This window comes from Mus musculus, chromosome 4 (assembly GCF_000001635.26).
Source record: "Mus musculus strain C57BL/6J chromosome 4, GRCm38.p6 C57BL/6J".
Classification (NCBI taxonomy): Eukaryota; Metazoa; Chordata; class Mammalia; order Rodentia; family Muridae; genus Mus; species Mus musculus.
In genome coordinates, this window is record NC_000070.6 from 113218941 (window position 1) to 113235424 (window position 16484).

At 35.8% G+C, this 16484-nt stretch overlaps 1 protein-coding gene across 1 annotated transcript in view; it reads right to left on the bottom strand.

Annotated features, from left to right (window-relative positions):
- Skint6 (selection and upkeep of intraepithelial T cells 6) overlaps positions 1-16484 on the bottom strand; it is a 482358-nt gene that overhangs the window by 414325 nt on the left and 51549 nt on the right. The window lies entirely within an intron of this gene.

Consider the following 16484-nt stretch of genomic DNA (forward strand, 5'->3'; position numbering starts at 1 on the left):
CCAGGATAACTAAAATATAGATAGCTATATTGCTGAATATTTCTTTGCAGCATGGGTAATGACATGCACAAGTTACATCTTACAGCTCCCTGATAAAATTAAATAAGAATTATCATTGGTAAAGAGGTTGCAGCATGATCAATGTAAAGGTAACACCAGCTTTTAAAAATAGCGTTATCAGAAGCTCTACTGGAAAAAAAAAAAAGAGAAAATATAGGTTGAAAAAAATGGGTAAAGATATTCAGAAACTTTCATTTCCAGTTGCTTAGATGATAGCTGTCCTGCATCCATTCGAGGATATGTAGAGTGCATAAATGAGATCTTGTTAGTAAGAATGCTGGAAAATATAAACATGTGCGTAAAGTTTCTAATTATTATTGCCATACATACAATGCATGTATTGATAAGTTTTGTTAAGATATATTCATGGAGACACATCACAATCATTTACCATATTGTGCCCCTCAATAATGCCTTTTGTTACCCTGTCTCTTCAGGTTCTGTTTACCTACCAGACAAATATTTAAGGTGAGACACTAAAAGAATTTTCCCAAGGGACATTGCCCCATTGTAAATTTACAAATGCATTTGCGATTGTACGAGGGATAGTTATATCATGTTAGGTGTATTCACGACCTTGTTATTGTTTCATGTGGACATGAGATATTATTTGTGTCAAGTTGACAATGGGTAGATTGTAGTGGTTATTCCTCGTTGTCAACTTGACTTTATCTGGAATGAACTACAATATAGAATTGAAAGGCTCACCAGTGATCCTAATCTGGAGACTGAGAGATGGAAGTTTCTGACCTGGATCTTGGAATGGAGAACTTGAGGCATAGTGGCTATGAATTCCAGAAGATTAAGACAGAGAGATCTCCAAGTTCAAGATCATCTGGGATTAAAGGTGTTGTTGTCATACACTTTTATTCTGGGTTACAACTTCTGCTGGAGACCTAAATAAGGACATTGAAAGAAGGAAGACTCTCTCTCTCTCTCCTTTGCCTGCTTGCCATGTGGGACTGAGCGACTTCTAGATCCTTGGACTTCCATTCAAAGCTGCTGCTGACCATTGTTGGGAGTTGGACTGCATACTGTAAGTCATCAACAAATTCCTTTACTATATAGAGACTACCCATAAATTCTGTGACTCTACAGAACCCTGGCTAATACAGAAGTTGGTAAAATATATATGTTTCTTATATCTAGGTAAACTCTCCAATCCACAAAATAAAAGATAATGATATCTGGAATTCTGAGTTATATCAATTAAAATATTTATTTTCTGTCACATTCCCTTTATGCCCTACAAATGACAATTTATTAATTTTACCTGAATTAAACACGATGCATGCATACCATATTCTCAAGTATTCTTATCTACTTATCGGTTCACAGACATCAAATACTATCTTGACTGCATTTGCTTTTTAAGAACTCAATCTAAATCACAATGTAAGTCATTCAAATCTATCAAATCCTCTTTTAGTAGCATGGTGTGATGCAGCTTGTATTCTAATGTTAATACTGGTTCCTCAAGAGGGTTTGCCTCAGATGAGCAGACCACCTTGTACTCAGGTGGCACCATGTGAACTTTCTCCTCATTTTAAATAGTCACTAAAAGGCTAGAGCCTGTAATTTGGTAGTGGAGGAGAAAGGTAGGACTGGAGGCTTTAGAGTAGATGAAGTAGGATAGGATGAAGGAAGAGCAGGAGGAATTTGTAATGGACCAGACTCGCCAGGAGGAAGTACAAATATCAAGGTGTCTTGTAGCTCTTGAATAAGTTAGAATAGTGCTAGATTTGTTCAATCTTATCATATGGCTTGTAATTAAAATATCTGCACTATGTGTCTCTTATATGGGCTTATTAGGGTAAAAATTTTCTGCAACACATTGGCATACATCATGCTTAGAACCAAACTGAATTGAGATAATCCCACCACCACTACCACCACCACCACCACCACCACCTCATATAAAGAACTATTATTTTGCTCTAAAGCTGCAGCAGGGTAGAAATTAAACATGGTGTGGGTCTAAGGGATCTGCAGAGAGCTGAGTGAGAAGCTCCCTCTGCAAACCCTACCAGCCAGAGGCAGTACCTCAGTCCGGAAGTGGGACATAAGGCAGTGCCAGTTCCACAACACATGCGGAGCTCTCTGAGTCTGAGAGAGAGAGAGACTAAGGATTATGGGGTTGTTGCTGCCTGAGAGGAAGAGTTCACAACTGAAGGTCAACAGTTGAAAAATTGGCAGCTAACTTTCTAAAGCTTTCTTGTAAGAACAGCAATCTTATCTGGGTATTTTCCTTCCTAGGCAACCCCTCACTCCACTCTACCCTCCAAGCTCCAGCAAGCATTACTATGCTGCTTTTCCATTTCCCACACATCTCAACAGGTCCATGGATAGCCAGACCTGTTCCCCTGACTGTTTGCCCTGCAGGGTAGCTAAGAGGAGTGCACAGGATACCAACTGCAAACCAAACAAAAGCCAGAGATGTTTCAGAAGCACAGAAGTCTCAGGGTCTTTCTACAGTAAGCCCCTCACAGCACTTAAAAGAATCATAGAGAGCTACAGTATCCTGAATCCAATACTAGAGAATAAACAAATATACAAAAATCTCCAGACAAGACAATAAGAATTATTAGTTCATAGTAACAAAAATAAAAAAAATTTAGATACCTAAAGATGAGAAACAGACTAAAAATACATTTTGGGTTTTAGGTCATGTGATTTTGCTCAGTTTGAAAGGGGTGGATTTAAAGGAAATTGACTCTTTGCCAGTCATATTTATTATAATGTTAAGTTTTAATAATATCCTAATAAGCATCTGAGATTATTATATCTCCTCAAAAGACAAGGCCCTAGGAAACAATTTACAAGCTCTAGAAACAGTGTTAAAAACTTTTATAAAACACAGTGACACCAATGCCAAGGCAATAGAAAGGTAAATACAGAAAATTATAAATCAGAGTAAGGAGACTCTTTATATGGCTTGAAGACAAAAAGAAAAAACTTCTCAAAATTGGAGACAGGATCTGGAAAAGACCCTAGAACAACAACCACAAAAATGCAGAACTTCATAGAACAGACTGAGAGGCAGAGAAAATATTTTGAGACATGGGAACAAGCTTTGGAGGAAAGGTTACAAAAAAAGTACAATTGAGGTTGAACAAAATGCCAGGATGACAGAGATATAAGCACTAGATATGAAATATGGGCACAGGCCTTAAGAGAGGAACTTAAAATATTAACTAAGGAAAATTCTCAGATAGGAACAGAAGATCGAATTATAGAAAGCCAACCAAAGGTTGTCAGAAAGCAACCTTTAGTTTATCTAGTTATTATACAAAAAAGACCAGCATACAATAATCATCCACAAAATTATCACATATTTGAACAGCAGTTCATGGATGTGTTAGAACTAAGAAAATTTAAAGAAACTGTCAGTAATTTGGAACTCATTCACCATTTTAAAAACAAATCCAGACTTCTTGGGCTTAAATCTCCCAAGAATGGAAGGATATGGCAAAATCAATATTAAAATCTGGGCCACATTTACAATTGGTTTCATGGTGGAAAGAAAAGAATAAGTAAGTAGTATGACCAAATTAAGTCAGAGGTATCAATATTTCTAAATATCAGCTGCTTGGTGAGGGTTGTTTTTGCTGAAGTAGGAAGGATATGATGAAGAAACCCTGACATTATGTTGCTTAGCAGCCTTAAATGCCTGCGAAAAGTACATGGAAACAGGAAAAAGATTTGTACAATTTTCTTTGGTCATGCAAGGTCCAAAAGAAACATTCCCTGACTTTTTGTGAAGGTTGACTTTTGCTTTCGAAAGAAGAATATTAGATCCATTAGCAAGAAAGGCACTAATTGAGTCTTTAACTTTTGAAACTATAAATGCTGAATGTAAAGAAGTAATCAGACCTTTGAAAGCAATGTTGGAATTGACAGATAAGAGGATTAGACATACAGTTGATGTTAGACTTCATTCATCAGACATAAACTTAATAGGAGAAACTACAACTAAAGGCCTTGAGACAAGCCAGAATCGCAAATATATTAATTGTGTTGAACAAGGTCATTTAAAAGAAAACTTCAGAGAAAACCGAGGTAATTCCAAAGGGGAGCCTGCCTTTTGTAATATGTAAGGGATGTAAAAAGGCCAACACTGGACTAGTGAATGTAAATCAACAACAGACAAATGGGGTAACTTTTTAACAAAATATCTAGCAGGGCCTCTTGAAGGCCCCAATTCCAAACAGAGAAAATTCTCCTCTTTAGGACAATTAAATACCACTGCTCCAAAATCAGATATTATAAGACCAGAAAGCAGGCTTTTGGAATGGGGATAGCATAAGGGCAAGATGTAGCTGCTGGGGTTTCCCTATATCATGGCAGATGCATCAGAATTTTTTACTGTAGGAATCAGATTTAATAGGGCTTACAAGATTGGGTTTTAGTTGTTGCACTCAGAGATTGAGTTACCATTGTTTCTGAGCTAAATTTGTGTTGTGTTTTTCTTCTTGTAGTTATTTGACTGGATTCCAGAGAGAAAGGCACTGTGGCAAAAGCATGGGCTTGCCCGATGTGCACCAAAAGGGCGTGGGGCTTTTTTTTCCACATTTTTTATTAGATATTTTCTTCATTTACATTTCAAATGCTAACCCAAAAGTCGCTTATACAATCCCCCTGCCCTGCTCACCTACCTACTCACTCCCACTTCTTGGCCATGGCGTTCCCATGTACTGGGGCATATAAAGTTTGCTAGACCAAGGGGCCTCTCTTCCCAATGATGGCAGACTAGGCCATGTTCTGCTACATATGCAGCTAGAGGCATGAGCTCTGGGGGTACTGATTAGTTCATATTGTTGTTCCACCTATACGGTTGCAGACCCTGTCAGCTCTTGGGTACTGGGTAGTTTTGTGTCAACTTGACACAACTGGAGTTATCACAGAAAAAGGAGCTTCAGTTGAGGAAATGCCTCCATGAGATCCAACTGTAAGGCATTTTCTCAATTAGTGATCAAGGGGGAAAGGCTCCTTGTGGGTGGGACCATCTCTGGGCTGGTAATCTTGGTTCTATAAGAGAGCAGGCTGAGCAAGCCAGGGGAAGCAAGCCAGTAAAGAACATCCCTCCTTGGCTTCTGCATCAGCTCCTGCTTTCTGACCTGCTTGAGTTCCAGTCCTGACTTCCTTTGGTGATGAACAGCAGTATGGATGTGTAAGCCGAATATACCCTTTCCTCCCCAATTTGCTTCTTGGTCATGATGTTTGTGCAGGAATAGAAACCCTGACTAAAAAGACACTCTAGCTCCTATATTGTGGGCCCAGAGTTCCATCAAATAGATTACTGTGAGCATGCACTTCTGTATTTGCCAGGCACTGGCAAAACCTCACAGGAGACATCTATATCAGGGTCCCTTCAGCAAAATTTTGCTGGCCTATCCAATAGTGTCTGCTTTTGTTGGCTGATTATGGGATGGAGCCCCTGGGATGGTCCATCATTTCATCTTAGCTCCAAACTTTGTCTCTGCAACTCCTTCCATGGATATTTTATTCCCTATTCTAGGGAGGAATGAAGTCTCGACACATTAGTCTTCCTCCTTGATTTTCATGTGTTGGAAGTTATATCTTGGGTATTCTAGGTTTCTGGGCTAATATCCATTTATCAGTGAGTGCACATCAAGAGACTTCTTTTGTGATTGGGTTACCTCACTAACGATGATATCCTCCAGATACATTGATTTGCCCAAGAATTTCATAAATTCATTGTTTTTTAATAGCTGAGTAGTACTCCATTGTGTAAATATATCACATTTTCTGTACCCATTCCTCTGTTGAGGGACATATGGGTTCTTTCCAGTTTCTGGCTATTATAAATAGGACTGTTATTAACATAGTGGAGCATGTCCTTATTACCAGTTGGAACATCTTCTGGGTATATGCTCAGGAGAGGTATTGCTGGATCTATCAGTAGTACTATGTCCAGTTTTCTAAGGAGTCACCCGCCTGATTTCAAGAGTGGTTGTACCAGCTTGCAATCCCACCAGAAATGGAGCAGTGTTCCTCTTTCTCCACATCCTCTCCAGCATCTGCTGTCACCTGAATTTTTGATCCTAGCCATTCTCACTGGTGTGAGGTAGAATCTCAGCGTTGTTTTGATTTGCATTTCTCTAATGATTAAGGATATTTAACATTTTTTCAAGTGCTTCTCAGCCCTTTGGTATTCCTCAGTTGAAATTGCTTTGTTTAGCTCTGTACCCCATTTTTAAAGGGATTATTTGAATTTCTGGAGTCCAGCTTCTTGAGCTCTTTGTATACATTGGACATTAGTCCCCTATCAGATTTAGGATTGGTAAAAATTCTCTCCCAATCTGTTGGTGGCCTTTTTGTCTTATTGACAATATCTTTTGCCCTACAGAAGCTTTGAAATTTTATGAGGTCCCATTTGTCCATTCTTGATCTTACAGCGTAGGCCATTGCTGTTCTGTTACGAATTTTTCCCCTGTGCCCATATCTGCGAGGACTTTGTTGACTTTCTCCTCTATAATTTTCAGTGTCTCTGGTTTTATGTGGAGTTCTTTGATCCACTTAGACTTGAGCTTTGTACAAGGAGATAAGAATGGATCAATTCTCATTCTTCTACCTGATAACTGCCACTTGTGCCAGCACCATTTGTTGAAAATGCTATCTTTTTTCCACTGGATGGTTTTAGTTCCCTTGTCAAAGATCAAGTGATCATAGCTGTGTGGGTTTATTTCTGGGTCTTCAATTCTATTCCATTGATCTACCTGTCTGTATCTATACCAGTACCATGCAGATTTTATCACAATTGCTCTGTAGTACAGCTTGAGGTCAGGCATGGTGATTCCCCCAGAGTTTGTTTTATTGTTGAGAATAGTTTTTGCTATCCTAGGTTTTTTTGTTATACCAGATGAATTTGCAAATTGCCCTTTCTAACTCAGTGAAGAATTGAGTTGGAACTTGATGGGAATTGCATTGAATATGTAGATTGCTTTAGGCAGGATAGCCGTTTTGACTGTATTAATCCTGTCAATCCATGAGCATTCCATTTTCTGAGATCTTCTTCAATTTCTTTCTTCAGAGTCTTGAAGTTCTTGTCATACAGATCTTTAACTTCCTTAGTTAGAGTCACACCAAGGTATTTTATATTATTTGTGACTATTGTGACGGGTGCTCTTTCCCTAATTTCTTTCTCATTTTGTTTATCCTTTGTGTAGAGAAAGGCCACTCATTTGTTTGAGCAAATTTTATATCCAGCAACTGCACTGAAGCAGTTTATCGAGTTTAGAATTTTCTGGTGGAATTTTTGGGGAAACTTCTATATACTATCATATCATCTGCAAATAGTGATATTTTGACTTCTTCCTTTCCAATTTGTATCTCCTTGATCTCCTATTGTTGTCGAATTACTCTGGCTAGGACTTCAAGTATAGAATAGGTAGGGAGAAAGTGGGCAGCCTTGTCTAGTCACTGATTTTAGTGGGATTGCTACCAGCTTCTCTCCATTTAGTTTAATTTTGGATACTGCTTTGCTGTATATTGCTTTTTATTATGTTTAGGTATGGGCCTTGAATTCCTGATCTTTCCATGAGTTTTATCATGAAGGGGTGTTGGATTTTGTCAAATGCCTTCTCAGCATCTAATGAGATGATCATGTGTTTGTTGTCTTTGAGATTGCTTATATAGTGGATTACATTGATGGATTTCCCTATATATTAAAGCATCCCTACATCCCTGGGATGAAGCCTACTTGGTCACGATAGATTATCATTTGATGTGTTTTTGGATTTGGTTTGCGAGTATTTTTGCATCGATATTCATAAGGGAAATTGGTCTGAATTTCTCTTTCTTTGTTGGATCAATGTGTGTTTTAGGTATCAGAGTATTTGTGGCTTCATAAAAAGAATTGGGCAGAGTTCCTTCTGTTTTTACTTTGTGGTATAGTTGGAGGAGAGTTGGAAGTAGGTCTTCTTTGAAGGTCTGGTAGAACTGTGCACAAAACCCATCTGGTCCTGGGCTTTTTTTGGTTGGGAGACTATTAATGACTGCTTCTATTTCTTTACGAAAAATAGGACTGTTTAGGTCTTTAATCTGATCCTGATTTAACTTTGGTACCTGCCATCTGTTTAGAAAGCTGTCCCTTTCATCCTGGTTTTCCAGTTTTTTTGAGTATAGCCTTTTGTAGTGGCATATGATGGTGTTTTGAGTTTCCTCAGGGTCTGTTGTTATGTCTCCCTTTGCATTTCTGGTTTTGTTAATTAGGATACTGTCCCTGTGCACTCTAGTTAGTCTGGTTAAGGGTTTATTTATCATGTTGATTTTCTCAAAGAACCAGCTCTGGGTTTAGTTGATTCTTTGAACAGTTCTTTTTGTTTCCACTTGGTTGATTTCATCCTTAAGTTTGATTATTTCCTGCTGTCAACTCCTCTTGGGTGAATTTGATTCCTTTCATTTTAGAACTTCTAGGTGTGCTGTCAAGCTGCTAGTGTATGCTCTCTCTGGTTCTTTTTTGGAGGCACTCAGGGCTATGAGTTTTCCTCTTAGGAATGCCTTCATTGTGTCCCATAAGTTTGGGTATGTTGTAGCTTCATTTTCATTAAACTCTAAAAAGTCTTTAATTTCTTTCTTTATTTCATCCTTGACCAAGGAATCATTGAGTAGAGTGTTGTTCAGTTTCCACTTTAGTGTTGGCTTTCTATTATTTATGCTGTTATTGAAGATCAGCCTTAATCCACGGTGATATGTTAGGATGCATGGGAAAATTTCAATATTTTAGTATCTGTTGAGACCTGTTTTTTGACTGAATATATGGTCAATTTTGGAGGAGGTAGCATGAGGTGCTGAGAAGAAGGTATATCCTTCCGTTTTAGGATAAAATGTTCTGTAGGTATCTGTTAAATCCATTTGTGTCATAAGTTCTGTTAGTGTCCATGTGTCGCTGTTAAATTTCTGTTTCTAGGATCTGTCCATTGATGGGAGTGGGGTGTTAAAGTCTCCCACTATTATTGTGTGAGGTGTAATGTGTGCTTTTAGCTTTACTAAAGTTTTTTTAATGAATGTGGCTGCCCTTGCATTTGGAGCATAGATATTCAGAATTGAGAGTTCATCTTGGTAGATTTTTCCCTTTGATAAGTAAGAAGTGTCCCCCCTTGTCTTTTTGATAACTTTGGGTTGGAAATCGATTTTATTCAATATTAGAATGGCTACTCTAGCTTGTTTCTTGGGACCAGTTTCTTGGAAAACTGTTTTCCAGCCTTTTGCTCTGAGGTAGTAGTGTCTGTCTTTTTCCCTAAGGTGGGTTTCCTGTAAGCAGTAAAATGTTAGGTCCTGTTTGTGTAGCCAGTGTATTAGTCTTTTTAATTGGGAACTGAATCCATTGATAGTAAGAAATATTAAAGAAAAGTAATTGTTGCTTCCTGTTATTTTTTTGTTGTTGTTTTTAAAGTTGGGATTCTGTCCTTGTGGTTGTCTTCTTTTGTTTGTTGGATTACTTTCATACTTTTTTGAGGGTTTATTTAATGTCCTTGTTTTGGTGTTTTCCCTTTATTGTCCTTTGAAGGGCTGGATTCGTGGAAAGTTATTGTGTTAATTTGGTTTTGTCATGGAATTCTGTTTTCTCAATCTATGGTAAATGAGAGTTTTGCTGGGTATAGTAGCCTGTTCTGGCATTAGTGTTCTCGTAGTGTCTGTATAACATCTGTCCAGGATCATCTGGCTTTCATAGTCACTGGTGAGAAATCTGGTGTAATTCTAATAGGTCTGCCTTTATATATTACTTGACCTCTTTCCCTTATTGCTTTTAATATTCTATCTTTATTTAGTGCGTTTGTTGTTCTGATTATTATGTGTCCAGAGGAATTTCTTTTCTGGTCCAGTCTATTTGGAGTTCTGTAGGCTTCTTGTATATTCATGGGCATCTCTTTCTTTAGGTTAGGGAATGTTTCTTCTATAATTTTGTTGAAGATATTTTCTGGCCCTTTAAGTTGAAAATCTTCATTGTCATCTACTCCTATTATCCGTAGGTTTGTTCTTCTCGTTGTGTCCCGGATTTCCTGGATGTTTTGAGTTAGGATCTTTTTGCATTTTGCATTTTCTTTGATTGTTGAGTCCGTGTTTTCTATGGAATCTTCTGCACCTTCCATGTCTTGTGTTCTGTTGCTCATGCTCGCATCTATGGTTCCTGGTTTCTTTCCTAGCATTTCTATATCCAGAGTTATCTCCCTTTGGGTTTTCTTTATTGTTTCTACTTCCCTTTTTAGATCTTGGATGGTTTTGTTCAATTCCATCTCCTGTTTGGTTGTGTTTTCCTGTAATTCTTTAAGGAAGTTTTATGCTTCCTCTTTAATGTCTTCTGCCTATTTAGCTGTGTTCTCCTGTATTTCTTTAAGTGAGTTATTAATTTCCTTCTTAAAATGCTCTACCAGCATCATTAGATATGATTTAAAATCTGAATGTTGCTTTTCGGGTGTGTTGGGTTTATCTAGGTCTCACTGAGGTGGGAGTGCTGGGTTCTGATAATGGTGAGAGGTCTTGCTTTCTGTTAGTAAGATTCTTATGTTTGCCTTTTTCCATCTGGTAATTTCTGGTGTAAGTTGTTATAGCTGTCTCTCCATGGAGCTTGTTCCTCCTGTGATTCTGTTAGCCTCTGTCAGCACTCCTGGGAGTCCAACTCTCTCCTGAGTCTCAGTGCTCAGAGTACTCTCTGCAGGCTACCTCTCCTCTGGCAGGGAAGGTGCACAGATGTCTGGAGCTCAAATCTGCTTCATTGCTGAAGATGAAGGCTTGAAAGGGGGCCTCTCCCAGAAGCTATGTTGCTTCTGCAGTCCATCCACTCCCCTGCACAGACTCAACAAAGGCATTTTAATCTTTTCTTTCTTCATCCCTATCCTTCTTTCTTAAGTGAAGAGGGTGGGAAAGAGAAAAAGGAAACTATGCTAATGATATAAGAAATTAGACAAACAAGAGTGGATTATTAATTTGTTCCTGTTTGGTGTTTTGTTTGTTTGTTTGTTTTTTGTTTCATTTTGTTTTTTGTTTTGTTTTGTTTTTTTTTTATATAGGGTTCGTCTGTATAGCCTTGGCTCTGCTGGAACTCACTCTGTAGACCAGGCTGGCCTCAAACTCAGAAATCTGCCTGACTCTGCCTCCCAAGTGCTGGCATTAAAGGCGTGTGCCACCATTGCCCAGCTTATTAAATTTATTCTTAAATGAAACATTTGATAGCCATAATCTCACATTGGTAGAAATCAATTTAATAAAAGATTTAGGGTTTTTTTTATTACATGAATACAAAATTTTGGATATTAATAAAGGCTTAAGGTTCTCACTGACATAAACCTTTCCAAATTGATGGGAAATTTAAAACTAAATTTGTTACACTTTGCTAGGCATTGTAGCTATGTAACTCTTTTCAAAATACAAGGTTTAGACTCAGTCCTTCTAATAGCTGCTATTACAAACTCTTTAGGTTGATTAATAAATGGAAGTTAATAGTCAGATAGCAAAACTCATGGTCATATTTAATTCTAATTTAGTTAATAAAATAAAATGATTTAAGGTTACTCAAATAATAAACAGCTAAAAATCATCAATGTTTGATAATTCAGTTATGTTTTATGTAGATAGATAGTCTTCAACAGCATTAGAGATTCACAGAATATGGCATTTAAAGTTATTTCATTATTAAAAATATATTGACTATGTGATATATCTGCTTCTGAAAGTACTCCCATTTCACTTCAACAAAGATATTGAACATCATTACCACTGGGGGGGGGGGGTGGCTTCAGTTGTGGTAAGCTAGCCACTGGGTAAGGAATGCACTAAATGTATCTAACTATAGAATACAGTACAAAAAGTACAAATGGACACAAGATAGTCGACTGCTTAGCACTGCAGGACAGAGTGAAATTGGTCCTTCATAATTCCTTCTTCACTTAAGGTCTGTCAGGTTTCCTGGGTGAAAAGGAGGAAGATGTTTCAACATTATAAGAAATGATAGAACTGTTCAAGCTACCAAATGTCTCTATCATTTCTATAGTTTCAAATCTGTCTCTTTGTGCTTTCTCCATACTCAGGTAATATTTAATCTCTTCTCAAATCTCTGATGGGGTTGAAGAGTAGATAGTTATAGTCTCACAATTAAACTTAAATTGTTTAGCATTGAAGATGTTCTAGATTTGAAAAGATTTTCTTAAGTTGATAACACAAGTAAGAATAGAAGATAATTTTGGTACAGAATACTAAACTCATTAAGATAGTATAGATGGTAAAGAACCTTATCTAGTTTCAATATATGAACTGGCCAGACATTTGATGGAATTAATATATAATATGAAGGTATTAATTTTCAAAATTATTTTAAAATAATTCCAACTATATACTCGTTGGTACTATAAGAGAAAGCCTTTTTAAATAAACAAAAGTGGGAAATGTAGTAGTGGGTTGGCCAGATACTGTTTGTATTCTAATGTAAATAATGTTTCATAAAGAAGAGTTGCCCTTTTTGAGCAGACCATCCTTTACAGAGATGATGACATGTGAATCTTCTCCACATTATAACGTATCAATAAAAGTCTAGAGCGTATGATTGAGAGTGGAATAGAAAGATAGGAGTGAAGACTTGAAGATGGGGAGGGGCAAGTAGAAGGAGGAGAGGATGGAGGAAGAGGAGATAGCTGTGATGGACCAGAACAACATGGCTGGGAGAAACAGCTAGTAGCAAGGAGTATTATAGCTGTGGAATAAATTAGTATAGTACTAGATATGCCTAACCTAGACATATGACATATAAATAAATTATTTGTACTGTATGTCTTTTATAGGACTTATTTGGGTCCAACATTCCTGTAAAACCTTTTCTACCTCTCAAAGATCACATCTCTCCATAGGGCTCAACAAAGCCAATGAAGTTCACAGCCAGGATCAAATAACTTTTTACTTGAGTTGTCATAAACAAGGGATAATCAGCATTGTAACTTGGACACTAACCACCTCCTTTATATATATATATATATATATATATATATATATATATATATATATATATATATATAATTCCTTGATGATACCTACCCATTTGCTTTTGTCTTCAAATCCCTGATAATTATGGGAATCATGTCTGTAGATAGTTAAGGAATCCTAGTGTGTTCTGTGAGTCAGTCCATCCAGACCAATATTCCTGAATTACCTCAGGTTATGGATAATGGATACCTGTATACTATTGTTTCTCCAGTTTTGTGGTACCTACAATGTCTCATGTGCTCCCATGTTCCACAGCCTCACAAGCTAGGTTCTGAGAAACTCACTTTTATTTTAAAGTCTTCACATACAGACTATTCCCAAAATATCATAAGTTATTTGTCTTTCTAATCCTGATATTGAAAATTATGAATGATATAAATATTCTATCATGATTATCTTTGTGATCTACATCCTTATCACTTGAAATTTTTGACAATATTTTCTAAATTTTTATGCCAAATGAGGACTCTTTATGAAAGATGTAATCTGTTTTTTCCTTCCCTTCAAAGGTGGGAAATGCATGTTGATATCTTCTATAATCCTCCTTTTTACCTTCATTTCATTCAAATATGAGACTAGAGTAGAAGATAGCAACAGATTTGTCCTTTTAAAAAATCATTCTTCAGCCCATAATATCTTTCGTTTCTCAGTTCTTTCAGGTTTCTTTTACTCCCAGATAATCTTGCATTTATTATTAACATCACCCAAATCTAAAAAGTTTCTTGTATGTATGTAAACTCTTGAATCCACAAAGAGAAAAATGATAATATCTGCCTTTCTGACTCATATCAAGTAAAATATTAATTTTCTGCTGCATTTACTTTATTCCCCACAAATGACAATTTATTGTTTATAGGTGAATTAAACTCTGTCATGAATGCATACTATATGATCATAGATCTACTTATTTGTTCACAGACATCAAATACTAGCACATGCCTGGCCACTCTGAATAGACATAAAATACACCCATTGACCCTCAGTATGGAAGAATACATTGCATTCCTTAAACATTTCTCTAAAATATGTTTGTGAGAAGCAGCCAATAAAATATCAACTGTGTAATGATATATAATGGATTGGGAAAATCATCTACATATTATTTCTAGCAATTATTACATAAAATTTGACATAGAGTTAGACTATTTAATATTCCTTATGGAATAACATTCCCCTGATATCTTTTTCAGTGTTCAGCATTGCTAAGTAGATACAATGAAAGCAAACCTTTCCAAATTTTACTCAAGAAAGGGAATAGTAAAACAGCAATCTTTTAAATCAATTATATATAACACCTCCTTCATTTCTTCACAACCATTCTGCCTCATAAGCTTCCTTGGTAAAAGGAGGGGCTTTTTCACTCTTATTTATTAAGATTTATTAATAAGTTTAACAAGAGTTTATTAAGATGAAAATTTTCGTTAATGCTCAGATGTAGACTTTCAAGAATTAGTATAAAGACAGTCAAAATTAGTGCTGCAATACTCATATCTTAAATATCAATATGTGCAATTTAATGTACTCACTGAATGTTGGGCTACTGATACTGAATATATCTAGTGACTTAAGTGTGTGTAAGTTTTCCTTTTCTATTACGTATATGTATTTTCATAACATTATTCCTAGATAAATATTCTACACTGTCTAAAATATTTTATTATGTCTAGCAGGATGCAAATTTAGAGACCACCATGGATTCTCCTACATCATTTTGAATATTTGATTTTTGTGGAATAAGCCTGTATTTAGCTCTTACTTTCTGACTGGTAATTCACAAGAATTAGTTCCTTTCTCAGATAAATTATCATACCAAATAACAAAATGAGCTCAAAGTGGAATTTTGCCAGCCTACCAGTCAGTCAGTAGCAAATTTTTACATGATTAAATTTTATTAAAACCTTTTCTATGTCATTCATCTTCATTATTCTTTCTGTTTAGTTAATGTCCTATATGCTTAAATCACATATTTCCTAAACTGCAACATAATCTCCAAAGTTTGTGTTAATTAAAATTACATTTAAAATATCTTGTTTATAATTCACAAATGATTAAAGATATTATTAGATTATAAATATTCCTATTGCTAATCAATGAAGGTATAAAAATTATATAAATACTTCAATTATCTTCCTTATTTATATATACATATATGTGTACTATTGTTTATATGTACATACATGATATACACACAAACCTATGTACAGACGTATCTGCCTATTAAATCAGTGGATTTAGTCTTTTTAATAGTCTCTTCTAGGTAGTATGTAGGTATTTTATGGATGGAAACCAATATTGATGCATGTTTACAACTCATTTTTTAAAATTTATTTCATTTAATTAGAATATTAATTATTGTTTCATTACTTACTATATGACATCTAATATTTAAATCAGTTATGTGGGTTAGTGTATAAGACCACCAAGGATTTATTTTTTTTAAGGGACACATACTTGATGAAATATCATAATCCTACAGTTGCATAATAGATAAAAAAAAAAAAGCTATTAAGAAAGAAAGTAAAGTTAAAAGGGTAAAGAAAAAGGGACTCCCAGATGCATGGAGGTAGGCAAGTTGTATGCTTCAGGTTGGCTATCAAGTTAATACTTATTAAGATGTAAGATTTGAACAGGGGATTAGAGTGGATAAGGAAAGCTAGGTCAATTTACAATGTGCATGGAGAGGTAACTACTAAATGAAAGACCTTTAGGCAGAGCTCATCTACATGATATGTGAGTAGACGAGATGGAGATGGAAAACATTGGGAGGTAAGGACATGTACTTACCAAAGTATCAGATGCTTTAAGTATTGGGAGATGTTTAAATATAAATAAATATCAAGCAATTTCAGGACATTAAATCCAGATGATATCTTAAGTAAAACATCCTATCTATGTCTTCAATATATACCATCATAAATTAGATTAGAACCAAGAGAATTTTAAGGTGCAATTTCAAATTCAAAGACAATAATTCATTCTTGGATAATAAGGAAAAGATGATGTGAAGTAATGATTTTGGAGTATCCAGTTATTATTCCGATGATTTTATTCCTGTGCCTCATTTTTTCTAGTTTTTAAATCAGATTTTATTCCTATTTTTCTTTTTAAAATATGTGACTAAATTGACATCATTAATACTACCAGATTCAGACAACTCAACATATATATTTTAAGGAAGAGCTAGCATTACAATTCTGTATGTGTGAATGTGATAGAAATGAAACTCAAGGTAATGGTTTGGTTCTGAGAAACTGAAAATACAAAATTTCAGTAAACAGCAGTAAATTAAGCAAGCATGATTTAACCATGAATTTAGTTTTGATATGCTTATTTTATGATATTTATAAGACTTCTGGCATGACTTGTGAATTTTCAGGTGAAATCAGAAGTGAGAGAAGATATAACTATTAGAACTCTTATTAGAGTTC